Below are 16,933 nucleotides of genomic sequence, written 5' to 3'. Positions count from 1 at the left end.
GTTTTCGAAAATTGTGACCTGTTGTGTGTAATTTCTGTACTGCAATAACTTATTTATAATGTAGGCCACTAACAGCTTAGGGCCCATTAGTCATAAGTTCAAACCCGACAAGCAAAGCCCGCATGTTCAGAAATTAATATAAAATTCATCGTGACTCCGATTGATAAACCGATTTCACCAATGTGCACAGAAACCATTTCTGCACCTTTTAAAGTCAAGATAAATTTTTCTGAATTCGAATTCAGTGATTTCCAAAAATGCCAATCCCTATGTCATTTTAGGAAATCTTACTCCTCTACTCTTAAATAAGAAGTCCAACTTCTTTGTTCATTAAATTTAACTCTTTAAATTTAACTATCTCAACGGGGATTAAAAATCCATTACACTGTGTGACCCTCAATGGTTCAGGGATACAGCTAGCCTTCGGCTCACAACTCCTTGTGACTCGGAACAACAATTTCCGACTTGCCCATCGAATCCTGGTAAGAGCGTCTAGCAACATCGCCCCATGATTCCCTAGGTATCACTGATAGTGCCTACAAGAACCAATAGATTTTGGTTAGCGTACAGTACGGTCCCTTCATCCATATATCCCGATCGAATCAACAACCATTGGTATATCGAGAGTCGTTCGAGATTCGATAACTATGCAACACATCTTGAAGATCAAATAGTGACATCGCATGTGCTACTAAGAAACCATTTCTTAAACCACATCATGTACTCTGGCCAGAGATTCGTCACACTAATATCTCCTCAGATCGCATAGGATATCCACACTCGCAAGTATGTGGTGAATCCTTGACAACAAAGCATCGACTCCTATATGTGTTGTAACTGTACCCAATCCCGACACCTGATGACCCCAATAGAGTCGGTAAACGAGTCAAAGCACAGTACTAGCATATAGAGTCTCAATGATGTTTCAAGTAGTAAGGACTAATGGTGTACAACCAAAACCGAGAACTATATCCACTCGATAAGTGATAACCACTTGGAAAGTCCGGATATGGTAGTTCGATCATTCATCATATGAATATCCATTTGCATGCTTCGAACATCTCTATGTTCCTTACCAATGAAACGTGGTACTCCGCATCGCAAATGCTAGTCTCAAACTCGAGCGATCCTTATCCTTATTATCGGACGGCTCAATCGACTAGGAACAGTTTAGAATATACAGTGACTATAAGATGTGTTTCATGATAGACATCTCCATGTTCTACCACATCTTACATACACTATAGTATATTCAAGGTCTTTATCAAAACAACAATAGTATATCACAATATAACAATATGAAGAAAGATAAAGTCATTGCCATTAATAAAAGTGTAAATAATATTAAACAAAAGATTGTTTATACAAAGAGTCATCAAAGCCCTTAGCCACAAGTTGGCTCACCGGACACCCACTTTTTCAAGCAAAACATCATGTAAGATACCAACCAAACATCCAAAAGTCTATTTACCACGACAAGACGAAGGATTACAAAAGAGGAGATGGAAGATGTGCAACCATCCTCTAACTTTTACCTTATTATCAATCCATCATAAAAAGAGTTGTACATAAGATAGCCAAACCAATCATTTATTCATGTGATGCCAGATGAGATGCACCATTTAAAATGTTGATATCAGTTAACATTGTTCACAATAAGGTCCACTACACACGATTACTCAAAATCAATTCCCAAAAACTTTGCAGATTCGTGTATAGAGGAAATCAACCATATGAAATGGTATTTCAATTCTTCTCCAAATAATAAAATGCATCACCAAAACTTCGAAAAAAATCCGGGCATATAAATTGTCTCTTTTCTAGCTATAATGCAACAACATCAATATATCATTGAAGATAATATTGATTCATAATTGTGAGATGTCTTTTTGAATAGAAGTCAATATTTTGAGTTCTTGTCTATTCTAATTTCGGTGCCTAAGCATGAGCTTTAAAAAAACTCTCTCATCTTGTGTGTGACCAAAGTCTCTGAGTTTATGTGAACTCCTGTGTGATTTCTTACGTAAATCCTAGGTAGGATATGGAAGACAAACAAAAACAGCACAAGAAAAAGGACAAAGTTGTAACTCAATGCCAAACCCAAACCTCCAATAATAACAATCGCATCCAATCACATTCATTTAAGTGCATCTAATAACCGACATATTTTACTATAATCGTAATCACATAAACATGAAAAGGATTCCATGGTGTTTTACCTTAATTTAACTTAGTTTCCTTAATTGAATCTCCTTTGTAACGCACAAAATTTATCTTAATTGAATTTATTTGAGATAATTTTAGATTATAGAATTCGAGAGCCGATTTGATTTTGATCAGGGACTATTTTGCAATTTTCGGAATTTTTAGGGACTTAAATGCAAAGATGGGAATTGTTATAATATCTTGGCTTAGGATTTGACTTGGTCTTCATTTCTTTCTTCTTCCTTCTTCTCCTCCAAAGCGTGTGCCTCCATTAAAGAGCCCCAAATGCATCTTCAAGCTTTTGATCTTCGGTTTCCGCTCGATTCGTCCGGTAGAATTTAAATCCGAAGTTAGTTTAGCGATCCCGGTAATGAGAGATTCGTTCTATCGTAAGTTTTTCTTCAATCAGTTATATTTCATTTTTCAGATGTTATTAGAATCGAATGAGTTTTGGATATGATGTTCTTATCGTTTATTCTCAGTCGGAATGGAAAAAGAGCGTCATTCGGAATTGTTATGAATTTTTGAAGTGTTGTTCGAAAATGGAGTTTTGAGATTTGTTGGTTTTGAGTCGTTTTGTTGGTTTTGGGGTTGTATTGAGTTGGTTTTGATATTATACTGCTGTCTGTAATATCGGTTGATCAGAATATATCTGTTATGCCGCCGGTTAGAGTTTTGGAATATCGTTTGAGTTGAATCGATTGAACCATGTTAGTTTGGGTTTGATTGTTGTTATTGATCCTCTTTTGCCTCCGTACAGATTGGTTTGAAGATTGTTGAGCCCAGAGTTAGCAGAATTCGAATAGTCGAAGAACGGTAAAGAGTTTTACCTTGATCGTTTGAATTATTGGTTGAATAGATTTTGATATAAATCTCTTATTGTAGCTTATTCAGAGTTGGAGATTTTGAATTGAAAATCTATAAGAAGAATTCGGTTAAGCGGGATAGAACACTCAAGATAGATGGTTCTTGAGTTTTCCCTAAATCACATACTTGCATCAGTACTTGTTCTAGAGTGGGGAACTTGTATTTTGTTGATTGAACTCTTGTTATTAATTGAATTATGGTTTAATGCTTTGCATTTTCTATATGCATTCATCTCGAGCCTAAATCTTTGATTTCAGCGGGCTAAACGACCCTTTTAGTTAAGACGTTTTGGGGGTTATATTTGAGTGGCCTGGGTTGTAGAAGTTCACCTAGTGTCAGCATACTCCTTATAGTCGCACCAAAGTCTAGAGGATGGAGATACGTGACACCACCTCGATCGGGAGAGTCGGTGAGCTGTTACGTGATCTCATCCTTGGGATCCCAAAAGAATAGCAAAAATTCCTTCGATTATCAGAGTTGATATCCCAGTTTTAAAGACATGCATTTCATTCGTATTAACATTGAATATGTTGTCTTTATATCATGTTATTGATATATTACTTGTTATTGAATGTTATCTTGCTTTTACTGGGAATATCATTCTCACCGGAGTTATCTGGCTGTTGCTTTGTTTTATACGTGTACTTGGCGACGGGTGGGGCAGGATCGAGTCAGAGGAAACTTGGTTAGCATCGAGATCGAGGAATATAAGTGGGACTTTGGTTTAGGATCTATTAGCATGTCGAACTTTTGTTTTTTTGAAAGCATGTTAGAATTCGACTTGTTTTGGAACTCTTTGTATTGAATAATAGAATATTGAAGTTGGAATGTTGTTGTCACATGTAATTGTATCTCGGCATGTTTATGTTTGATTTAAGGTTGGAGTATTGAATGAGTTTAATTCCAGGTTTTTGGTTTAGAGCAGGTCTCGCTTGAGAGGAGGTTTATTCTCGCTCGAGCGAGGGGCCTCTTTTTTTGAGGCAGAGTTTTGCTCGCTCAAGCAGACGTTTTTTTACCGCTCGAGCGAGAGATCTTCAGGAAGGCGGGCAGAGTTTTTCTCGCTCAAGCTGGCGTTTTTCACCGCTCGAGCGAGGCACTGTTCAAAAGAAATTTTTTTTTATTACTATTTTTCTATCTTGGTTCTCATATGATTATTGATTGGATTATTCTTGATTAGATGTTTAGAATCGAGGTATCACATTAAGTGGTATCAAAGCGATAAGTTCTTTGATTTGAACTAGAAGTGAGCGGGGTAGATAGAGTCCGCTTGTATTGGCTTCTCGCATGTGATTGAGTTATTTAATTGATTATTTGAATTCCATGCGAGCATGCTTTATTATTTGAGAATTATTCGAATTACATGATTATGTGATTTAATTTATAAAGCATAGACTACTTGAGATATAACTGTATTTGATTCTCGACTTGTATCCGAATTCCTAAGAGGTTGAAGGGCAACGAATTGTAGAGACTGAGATATCTTGTGTCCTAACCCTTTTATTATCAGATGGGTCTCCGTCGAGTAATTAACAGAAACCCACCGCCAGTTACTTCTCCGAACGAATAGGCTAGTACCGAAACTGATCAGATGGACGTCACAGCGACGCCTATGAAAACCTTACTGAAGAGGTTTCAGTCGTTCAAACCACCAACCTTGAAGGGTTCTGAGAATGCTATTGACTGTGAGAGTTGGTTGGAGGAATTGATCAGTTGTTCAATTCTCTCGACTATTCAAATGACCGCCGAATCAGGTTAATGATTCATCAGATGCAGGGTATTGGAAAGAGCTGGTGGATTTCAATGAAAAATGCTCTTGAGAATCGAGGTACAGTTGTCTCATGGAGTTTGTTCAAGACTGAATTCTATAAGCGTTTTTTTTCCAGTGTCTTATAGAAAGGACAAAGGTGCTGAATTTGCCACTCTAAAACAAGGGGACATGAGTTTTGAGGAGTATGTGTCTAAGTTTGATAGCTTGCTGAATTTTGCACCGCACTTTGCCGACAACGAAGAAGCAAAAGCCGACCAATTTATTAATAGCATAAAACCCAATATCTTTACGTTGGTAAACACTGGTAGGACTGATAATTTTGCGGATGCTATGAATCATGCAAATGGAGCTGAAGAAGGTTGATGAGACATAGGGAGCTCTGTATGTGCCTCAGCAGCCGAGACAGTCTCAGAACCAACCGTCTCAGTATCAAAACCAACCGTCTCAGTATCAGAACCAACCACTGAGGTTTGAAGGAGAAAGCAGTAGAGGTAACAGAAGGGATCACTTCAGAGCAAAGGGGAAATAGTTCAAGAAACCAGGGAGCAGTTCTTCTAGTTCCAGTGGCTCCAAACAGTTCGGTTTAGGACAGAGTTCTAGATTTTCATCTATGTTTTGCAACAAGTGTGGAGGTAGACACCCCCACAATCAGTGTAGAGGAGTTTTCGGGAACTACAATATCTGTCAGCAGCCAGGACACTTTGCTAAGGTATGTCCTCAATGAGGTAATGAACGAGCTTAGAGTAGGAGTTCTTCTAGACCTACATCTCAGCCTGAGAGGAAGACTTCTGCAGTTCACTCCTTCCAGCCTCAGCAACAGAATAGACAGGGAGCTAACCCGAATGTGAACCATCCTCCGAGACAGTAGGCACGAGTCTTTGCTCTGACTGAGGATCAGGCTCAGGCAGCACCTGACGATGTTATAGCAGGTAACTGTTCGATTTTTGGTTATTCTTCTCATGTATTGATAGATGCTTTGACCAAGTACAGGGCTACCGTTGACTGTTTTCATAAAGTAGTCCATTTTAGACCGGAGATGGCAGAGGAGTTTAAATTTTTCGATAAGGGTTCTTGATCCAGAATTCCTTTAATATCTGTTTTGTTGATGACTCGTTTGTTACAGAAAGGAGCAGAGGGATTCTTGATATATGCAGTGGATGTACTGAAATCTAGCCCATAATTGGTTGATATACCAGTGATTAGAGATTTTACCGACGTCTTTCCATATGAGATTCCTGGATTGCCGCCTATTCGTGAGATCGAATTTAACATTGATTTATTATCAGGTACTCAACTGATTTCCAAAGCTCCTTATCGTATGACACCGGTCAAATTGAGAGAATTAAAAAAACAGCTCCAGGATTTGATTGCCAAGGGATACATCAGACCTAGTGTGCTGCCTTGGGGTGCCCCTGTTCTCTTTGTGCGGAAGAATAATGGATCTTTGCGGCTCTTTATTGATTACCGTAAACTAAATCAAGCGACGGTAAAGAACATGTATCCTTTACCTCGAATAGATGACCTTTTTGATCAACTGCAGGGTTCTTCTGTCTTTTCAAATATTGATCTGAGGTTGGGATATCATCAGCTGAGAGTGTGAGAGGAAGATATTCCTAAAACCACATTCAAAATGAGGTATGGTCATTTCGAGTTTATAGTCATATCGTTCGGTTTGACTAACGCTCCATTAGTTTTTATAGGTTTGATGAACCGTATCTTTCAGCGTTATTTGGATGAGTTTGTGATTATTTTCATCGATGATATTCTTATCTATTCGAAGAACCGTACTGACCATGCAGAGCATTTGAGGACCGTCTTGCAGATTTTGCGGGCTGAACAGTTGTTTGCCAAGTTGTCTAAGTGTGAATTCTGGTTGGATTGAGTTGTCTTCCTTGGTCACATTATTTCCGAAGATGGGATTTCTGTCGATCCCAGCAAAATTGAAGCGGTTATGAATTGGACTAGACTGACATCTGTGCCTGAGATTCGAAGTTTTATGGGTTTAGCAGGTTAGTATCGCAGATTTATCGAGGGATTCTCATCTATTGCAAAGCCGATTACTCAGCTAACTCAGACGAATGCGTCTTTTGTCTGGACTAAAGAGTGTGAGGCAGTTTTATTGATCTGAAGAAGAGACTGACCAGTGCTCCAATTTTATCTATTCCATCAGGTACTGGAGGTTTTATCGTTTATTGCGATGCTTCTCACCGAGGTTTGGGATGTATTCTTATGCAGAGGAAGCATGTGATAGCTTATGCATCGAGGCAGCTGAAACCGCACTCGATATGCGGTTCATGATCTTGAATTCGCCGCGATCGTATTTGCTTTGAAGATCTTGCGTCACTATCTTTATGGTGAGTCTTTCAAGATCCTTTTTTATCATAAGAGCCTTAAGTATTTGTTTTCACAGTCAGAACTGAATATGAGACAGAGGAGATGGTTAGATTTGTTGAAGGATTTTGACTGTGAAATCAAATACTATCCGGGAAATTCAAATGCACCTGCAGATGCTTTGAGCCGGAAGCTTTGTTCTTTATCTCTTTCTACTTTCGGTGTTTCTCAGTTGATCGATGATTGTTGGACTTCTGGTTTAGAGTTTGAAACAGATAGGAGGCCTATCAGAGTTTTTGCCATTCAATCCGAACAAGAGTTGTTTATGAAGATCAGAGAGGCACAGAAATCCGATCCGAGTATTCAAATTTTGATTGAGAAAGCCAGAGCTGGACATTAGTTTGAATTCCAGGTTAGAGATGATACTTTGATTGTGAATAATCGTATTGTTGTGCCCGATGTTTCTGAGTTGAGACAGTGAATCCTACGAGAGGCTCATTGCAGTAAATTTAGCATTCATCCTGGAGGTCGAAAGATGTACAATGATTTGAGAAATCAGTTTTGGTGGAAGAAGATGAAGAGCGATGTTACGAGATTTGTATCCCGATGTTTGAACAGTCAACAGGTGAAAGCATAGAGGAAGCGACCGGGTGGTCTGTTTCATAGTTTATTTGTTCCTGAATGGAAGTGGGATCACATTTCTATGGATTTCGTCACGAAGATACCGCGATCTGTTTGAGGATGCGATGCTATTTGGGTAGTGATCGACAGATTGACAATGTCTGCTTGATTTATTCTATATAGGATGACGTACATCACGATCAGATGACTGAGCTGTATGTTTGCAATGTTGTGAGATTGCATGGTGTGCCAAAGTCGATAGTTTCAGACCGGGACCCTAGATTCACTTCACACTTTTGGCACAGTCTTCAAGAGGCACTTGGTACCCGACTACATCTGAGTACAACATATTACCCTCAGACCGACGGTCAGTTAGAGAGGACTATCCAGACTTTAGAGGATATGCTACGGGAAGTACAACAACAGTTATCAAGTGAGTATCGGAATGACACCTTTTGAGGCTTTGTACGGTAAGAAGTACCGATCTCCTTTGTTTTGGGATGACGTGTCCGAGTCACCTGATTTGGGATCGGATATGCTTCGAGACATGGCAGAGCAAGTAAAGATCATTCAGACGAGAATGAAGTCAGCTCAGGATAGATAGGCAAAGTATGCAAATATCAGACGTAGACCTCTGAGTTTCGATCAGGGAGACCGAGTTTTCTTGAAGATTTCTCCTTACAGAGGCACTGTTAGATTTGGAAAGAAAGGGAAGTTTTCTCCGAGATTCATCGGACCGTATGAGATTCTTGAGAAGTTAGGCGATCTTGCCTACAGACTTGCACTTCCTCCATCTTTATCTGGTATTCACGACGTTTTTTACGTCTCTATGTTGCAAAAATATCATCCAGATCCTTCTCATATTCTTCAGCCTGATGAGGCCGAGCTTGACGAGACTTTGAGCTACTTTGAGCGACCGATTCAGATCCTTGACCGAAAGGAGAAGCAGCTCAGAACCAAGTTGATTCCTTTGGTGAAAGTTCAGTGGAGCCGTCACGGAGTCAAAGAGACGACTTGAGAGACAGAGTCTGATATGAGATAGCGGTTTCCAGATTTATTCGGATGATGTGAGTTCTTCTTTCTGTCTTAGGTTCTTTATTCTATCTTATGTGTTTGATTTTATCCGATTTCGAGGACGAAATATTTTCTAAGAGTGGGAATTGTAACGCCCCAAATTTATCTTAATTGATTTTATTTGAGATAATCGGAGATTATAGAATTTGAGAGCCTATTTGATTTTTATCAGGGACTATTTTATAATTTTTGGACTTTTCAAGGACTTAAATGCAAAGAGGGGAATTGTTATAATATCTTGGCTTAGGAGTTGACTTGGTCTTCATTCATTTCTTCCTTCTTCTCCTCCAAAGCGTGTGCCTCCATTGAAGAGCCCCAAACACATCTTCAAGCTTTTGATATTTGGTTTCTGCTCGATCCGTTCGATAAATTTAAATCCAAAGTTAGTTTAGCAATCCCGGCAACGAGAGTTTCGTTCTATTGTAATTTTTTCTCCGATCAGTTATATTTCATTTTTCGAATGCTATTAGAATCGAATGAGATTCGGATATGATGTTCTTGAACTAGTTCTTATCGTTTATTCTCATTCGGATTGGAAAAAGAGCGTCGTTCGGAATTGTTATGAATTTTTAAAGTGTTGTTCGAAAATGGAGTTTTGAGATTTGTTGGTTTTGAGTCGTTTTGTTGATTTTTGGGTTGTACTAAGTTGGTTTCGATATTATACTGCTGTCTGTGATATCGGTTGATCAGAATATAGCCGTTATGCCGCCGGTTAGAGTTTTGGAATATCGTTTGAGTTGAACCGATTGAACCATGTTAGTTTGGGTTTGATTGTTGTTATTGATCCTCTTTTGCCCCCGTACAGATTGGTTTGAAGATTGTTGAGCCCATAGTTAGTAGAATTCGAATCAGTAAAGAGTTTTACCTTGTTCGTTTGAATTATTAGTGGAATAGATTTAGATATAAATCTCTTATTGTAGCTTATTCAGAGTTGGAGCTTTTGAATCAAAAAGGTATAAGCAGACATCGGTTAAGTGGGATAGAACACTCAAGATAGATGGTTCTTGAGTTTCCCCTAAATCACATACTTGCATAAATACTTGTTCTAGAGTGGAGAACTTGTATTTTGTTGATTGAACTCTTGTTATTAATTGAATTATGGTTTAATGCTTTGCGTTTTCTATATGCATTCATCTCGATCCTAAATCTTTGATTTCAGCGGGCTGAACGACCCTTTTAGTTTAGACGTTTTGAGGGCTATATTCGAGTGTCCTGGGTTGTAGAAGTTCACCAATTGTCAGCATACTCCTTATAGTCGCACCAAAGTCTAGAGGATGGAGATACGTGATACCACCTCGATCAGGAGAGTCGGTGAGTTGTTACGTGATCTCATCCTCGGATCCCAAAAAAATAGCAAAAATTCCTTCGATTATTAGAGTTGATATCCCGGTTTTAAAGATATGCATTTCATTCGTATTAACATTGAATGTGTTGTCTTTATATCATGTTATTGATATATTACTTGTTATTGCATGTTATGTTGCTTTTACTGGGAATATCATTTTCACCGGAGTTATCCGGCTGTTGCTTTGTTTTGTATGTGTATTTGGCGACAGGTGGGGTAGGATCGAGTCAGATAAGACTTGTTTATCATTGAGATCGAGGAATAAAAGTGGGACTTTGGTTTAGGATCTATTAGCATGTCAAACTTTTGTTGTTTTGAAAGCATGTTAGAATTCGACTTGTTTTGGAACTCTTTGTATTGAATAATAGAATATTGAAGTTTCAATGTTGTTGTCACATGTATTTGTATCTCGGCATGTTTATGTTTGATTTAAGGTTGGAGTATTGAATGAGTTTAATTCCAGGTTTCTAGTTTAGAGCAGGTCTCGCTCGAGCGGAGGTTTATTCCCGCTCGAGCAAGGGGCCTCTTTTTTGAGGCAGAGTTTTGCGCGCTCGAGCGAGAGATCTTCAGGAAGGCAGGCAGAGTTTTGCTCGCTTGAGCGAGGCACTGTTCAAAAAAAAATTATTACTATTTTTCTATATTGGTTCTCGTATGATTATTGATTGGATTATTCTTTATTAGATGTTTAGAATCGAGGTCCCACATCCTTGATTAACTGTTCGAGCTTGTGTGAATTTCTGAAATGCAAATGAAATATAAAATTTGAAAAATAATGTAAAGTTGTAGCTAAACTCAAATGAAAAACCACAAATTCAAGGAGATTTTACCTTTAAATGCAAATTATCTCAAGAATGAAATCCCTTGTTCTCGACATCGATTTCTCACGATGAGATACGAACAAGAGAAGAAGAAAAAAAAAAAGGAAGAGAGGATGGGGAATTAAAGAAACGAGAAGGGTTTCCGGAAAAATGACTGGATGGTCCAAAATTTTTATTTATTTATCTAAAGAGCATAATCACTTTTGGTTAATCAAAATCACCCTTACCCCAGCTTTTGGATTCTAATTAAATTAATAATAAGCTAACGCAAAATCTGAGTTTAAAAAACATACAAAACTGATGTTTTAAGCTAAAATCTCATAAAAATATTTTTGGATTCTTATTAAGAATAAACTTATTTTTAGTGATTGCAAATATTCCCTGCAAGCATTTCTTAAAAATAAATTACATTACCATTTTTAATGAGTTAATCCTAGTTTGGTTTGGGAACTGTGAACAATCAAGGTAAGTTACCCGTTTAAAATTACATTAATATGTACTATCAGTTAATCCTTAATTTAATTTGGTTTGGGTATAGTGAAAAAACACATTAAAACGGTTCAAAAAAAAGTTACCCATTAAAAATTACATTAATACTATGCGTCGTTATGTTCTAATTTTAACCAACAAACACAAGAAAGCAATCAGATGAACGACACAAGAATTACATGGTTCAGCAATGAATTTGCTGACATCCACAGGAGAGAAACACATCCACTTTTATTAATCACGAAAAAGAAGACATTGCAGCTCAAACCCGAGTTTATTACAAATCAGACCAGAATAATTCAGATGCTAGATACAGACACCATTCAGATCTTCTTCGCTTTGAATTCTCCCATCACAATCTGCGTCTCAGTTCTCTTTCTCTGATTTTCTCTTTCTTTTTCCTTCCCTTCCGAATCATTTCTTGGAGGTTGAAGAATCTGTTGTGCAATTATTTCTGTTTTTATTCTGTTATCATAGCTTCGATCTGTATATATAGAGAAGTCATCGAATTTTCTTCTTGAGCATTGGAAGGAAAGTGTCCGACCGTTGAGAAGCGGCTCGCCATCATTAACGAGGCAGTCACTGAATCCAAGACTCTTGAAGACTCGAGGGTTGATGAGCCAAGCCGAGCCGAGAATCTAGAAAAAAATATGGTATAATATGGTTATATCATATTTTTATTTTTCGACCAAGAGGGTGGCTTCTTCGCTTTTGTGTCAGGCGCGCTCGAGCATGCCAATTCGCAAGCTCGAGCGCTACATCTTCTGTACGGAGGTTATTTCTAACTTCATATTTAACCTTTTTTCATTCAATATTTCCAATTTTATTTCAAATATAAATTATTTTATTTTATTTTAATTAAAAACATATAATATAATAAAATATTAATAATTAAAAATCTACGCATGGGCATTGTTCACACTTTCTAAAACTATAAATACCTCACAATATGGCTGTAAAAGGTATGATCGCTAATTTTTGTTTTCTGGAATCATCAGTTCACATAAGATATCATCAGTAAATTTATATAAAACCTTAAACCAGGATAATATGGGAAAATTCAACCAGAAGGGGCTCAAAGAGGTGGGGTTAACAAATAATTTTTAGGACATGTAACTGACCGCACTATGATCAGATTCATAACAACAGTCCTTTTCGTAAGAAGACCAGATTTCACTTTCAATTGCCTTCCTTAATGATACTATCAACCATTGTGAGAATAGAAACATGAAACGTGCAACCACCAATGTTGAAAATAAGAACATTTCTTTCAATAACACTAGAATTCTTATCAAGACCATAGGCAATAGAAGCAGCAGTTGGCTCCACAATGATGTGCAAGACATTGAGCCATAATATTGTTCTGGAATCCCTAGTTGCTCGCCATTGTGAATCGTTGAAATAGACCGGCACAGTAATAACCACATCCCTTAATTTAACGGCAAGAAAAGCTTCCGCAATCTCCTTCATTTTGGTAAGGACCATGGAAGAAATCTCTTCGACGGCAAATTTTTTCTCTTCATCTTTGTAGGTAACCACAATCATGGGCTTGTCTTCATGACCAGAGACAACCTTGAGTGGCCAATGCATAATATCTTTCTGCATTAAAGGGTCGCTGAATCTCGGACCAATCAATCTCTTTGCATCTGATGAGGGTTTTTGAATAGTTTTATGAAGGGGGGGATTATCAACAACAACACCAATGAAATTTACATAAGTTTGAACGATGAGCATCCACGACGTGGTGCTCGTTGGTGGATAGAATTCTAAGGGTTCGACAGTTGCTCCAAGATCTTTTAAATGGTAAGGAGCTGTGCTCGTTGGTGGATTTAATAGAATTCCAAAGGTTCAACAGTTGCTCCAAAGAATGAACGAGGAGGTATGGGCATTTGTCAACAAGAACCACAATTAATCACGAACAAAGAAGACAATCCAGCTCAAACCCGGGCTTATTACAATTCAGACCAGAACAATTCAAATACTAGATACAGACACAATTCAAATCTTCTTCACTTTGAATTCTCCCATCACAATCTGCGTCTCAGTTCTCTTTCTCTGATTTCTTTTCATTTTATCTTCCCTTCCGAATCGTTTCTTGGAGGTTGAAGAATCTGTTGTGCAGTTATTTATGTTCTTATTCTGTTATCATAGCTTCGATTTGTATTTATATATATATATATAGAGAGAGAATCACCAAAATTTCTTCTTGGGCATTGGAAGGAAAGTGTTCGACCGTTGCGAAGCGGCTCGCCGTCGTTAACGAGGCAGTCATTGAATCCAAGACGCTTGAAGACTCGAGGGTTGATGTGCCAAGACGAGTCGAGCTGAACCAGCCGCAACTGAAATGGATCTGGGAGATGCTGTTGCAGCTTGATGATGAACATATATACATTCGTGGTCTCCATGGTGCTGGTAGAAGCAGAAGCCGGCTCTATAAAGATGCGAAAGACATTGAACCCGGATATAGTTTCGGCATCCCTGTTTGCTCGCCGTTGTGAATCGTTGAAATAGGTCGGCACAGTAATAAGTGCATCCCTTACTTTAACGGCAATGGTAAGACCCCTAGAAAATGATTTGAAAGAGCTGTTGAAAAATGCTATGTTGATTCTTTTTCAAGCATATTTCAACGATTCAAAAAAGAGCTGCTTAAAAATAATACTAATTTTGTTAAAATTAACTTCTAATAACAATTATAATATCAAATTAATGATTTTTAATTTGAGATTAATGTCCTATTATCAGTTTTTAATTTAAAACTTTCTTTCATTAATTTCAATTGCATTATATCAAATTATTTTTATATAATTATTGTTTAATTATTAGTTAGGTTTTATGCCTCAATTAATCATAATTCCTTCAACCATGAACCTCACGTTTGAGGTTACAATTTTATTCATTAAATTATATTCTTCCTCCTCAAGTGTAGAAAACCATTCTTTTATATATATTTAAAATATGAAATTAGTACTATTTAAAAGTTGTAACTCATTTACATAAATTCCTTTCATTGTGATAATAATTTCACCTAATTAAATTGACCCTTTAATGTAATTTTAATTTTTATAGTATATAATCATTCCCAACCCAATTTTTTTCTAATAACCTAGAAAAGCAGTAATCTTATAAATCAAATAAAATATCTTCTATATTTGCACTCTCATTTCTTTCTGCATTAAAGGGTCTTTGAATCTCCGGCCAATCAATCTCTTCGCATCTGATGAGGGTTTTTGAAGAATTTTATGAAGGGGGGGATTATCAACAACAACACTAATGAAACGTACATATGTTTGATCGACGAGCATCCACGACGTGGTGTTGGAAAACGCGTTTGTGTTGCGTATATGAGACTAATTTTTTAAAAATAATACATTAAATGTACAAAAATGTCTTTTTATTAATCTACAAGGTATAATTATTTTGACCAAAACTCCAATTAAATATCGAAAATGCGTACTACACTGATTGGGGGTGAAAGATTTAAAAATTAATGAGTTTTTAACTTTTAATGTGGCAGTACAGGTGACAACAATGAACCCATTTGTTGTGTTCATGATTGGAGATGCCCAACCCGATTTTAAAAAATAAATATTAAACCAGTAGAATTATATAAATGCGAAAGTATTTTTGTAACTTAATTTTACATAGGAAGAATTATCTTTGATATTTTTTTACTTTAATAGACATATAAATACTATTGCTTCAAAAAAGGGCATATAAATACTAATTATTATTATTATTCACGTCTCCCAATGAAACATAAATGCTCATTTGAGGATCTTGCTATTGATGGACATTGATGTGACGTGCTTGATATTCAACTGAATATCTTATTTTGTTTAAAAAATTTCTTCATGCTCTTCCTCTTTCTCTCGGTTCCGCAGTTACTCTTCCTCTCATTTCTTCTTCTTCTCGATAAAATGGACATTAACTTGTTTATCGTCGGATTTCTTCTCTTTGTTGTAGTTATGTTTGGTATTTCAGCTATTTATCATTCCATCGCTAGCAACCGGAAATTTGCCTACACCTCCGCCAGAAATCCACAATTGTGGCTTCTTGTGCCTGGGGAAAACAAGTAACTGTAGGTACTGGATCTTCTTTTGAGATTCTTTAAGATACAAGAAATGTTGGGCTTATTGCATTTACGCCCCCTGTGAAAAGTCTAAAAGGCATAAAACCCTCTAATAAATATTAATAGGCTAATGCATCCCTCAGTTTTTTAAAATATAGCTCATTTCACCCCTATGATATACAAACTCGGGCACATTTATACCCTCTCATAGGGGTTTTTATGCTAATTTTTTTAAAACACAGGGTCTAACATGCTATTAATTTTACACAGGGTGTTTTATGCCTTTTAAACTTTTCACAGGGGGTGTGAATGCAATTAGCCCAATAAATGTTAGGATCTTAGAACAATAAAACTAGATATTAACCCAGTAAACACCCACAAAAACACGACAAAATTCACAGAAAAAACTCAAAAACACAATCACGATAACCAACTCAAGAAATATAACTCACAAAAATTTCAAAATCACTCCAACACAGATCAATCACCAACACAAACAAGAAAGCAATCAGATGAACGGCACAAAAATTATGTGGTTCGGAAATGAATTTGCCTACATCCACGGGAGAGCAACACAACCACTTTTATTAATCACGAAAAAAAAATAAAAACCAGCTCAAACCCGAGCTTATAAAAATTAAACAAGAACAATTCAGACGCTAGATACAGACACAATTCAAATCTTCTTCACTTTGAATTCTCCCGTCACAATCTCCGTCTCAGTTCTCTTTCTCTGATTTCTCTTTCTTTTCTCTTCCCTTCCGAATCGTTTCTTGGAGGTTGAAGAATCTGTTGTGCAGTTATTTCTGTTCTTATTCTGTTATCATAGCTTTGATCTGTATATATAGAGAAGTCATCGAATTTTCTTCTTGGGCATTGTATGGAAAGTGTTCGACCGTTGAGAAGCGACTCGCCATCGTTAATGAGGCAGTCATTAAATCCAAGACGCTTGAAGACTCGAGGGTTGATGAGCCAAGCCGAGCCAAGCTGAACCAGCCATAGCTGAAATGGATCTGGGAGATGCTGTTGCAGCTTGATGATAAACATATATACATTCGTGATCTCTACGGTGCATGTAGAAGCAGCAGCCGGCTCTACAATGATGCAAATCTCAAAAGAAGATCCAATACCTACAGATACTTGTTTTCCCCAGGCACAAGAAGCCACAATGCTTGACAAAGAAGCAACATGGCATTTTCAACAGCTCTTTCAAATCATTTTCTAGGAGTCTTACCATTGCCGTTAAAGTAAGGGATGCACTTATTACTGTGCCGGCCTATTTCAACAATTAAGGAAGGGAATTGAAAGTGAAATCTGGTTTTCCTATAGATAGGACTGTTGTGATG

This window comes from Henckelia pumila, chromosome 1 (genome assembly GCF_033568475.1).
Source record: "Henckelia pumila isolate YLH828 chromosome 1, ASM3356847v2, whole genome shotgun sequence".
In the NCBI taxonomy this organism is placed as follows: domain Eukaryota; kingdom Viridiplantae; phylum Streptophyta; class Magnoliopsida; order Lamiales; family Gesneriaceae; genus Henckelia; species Henckelia pumila.
This window is presented reverse-complemented; position numbering follows the sequence as displayed.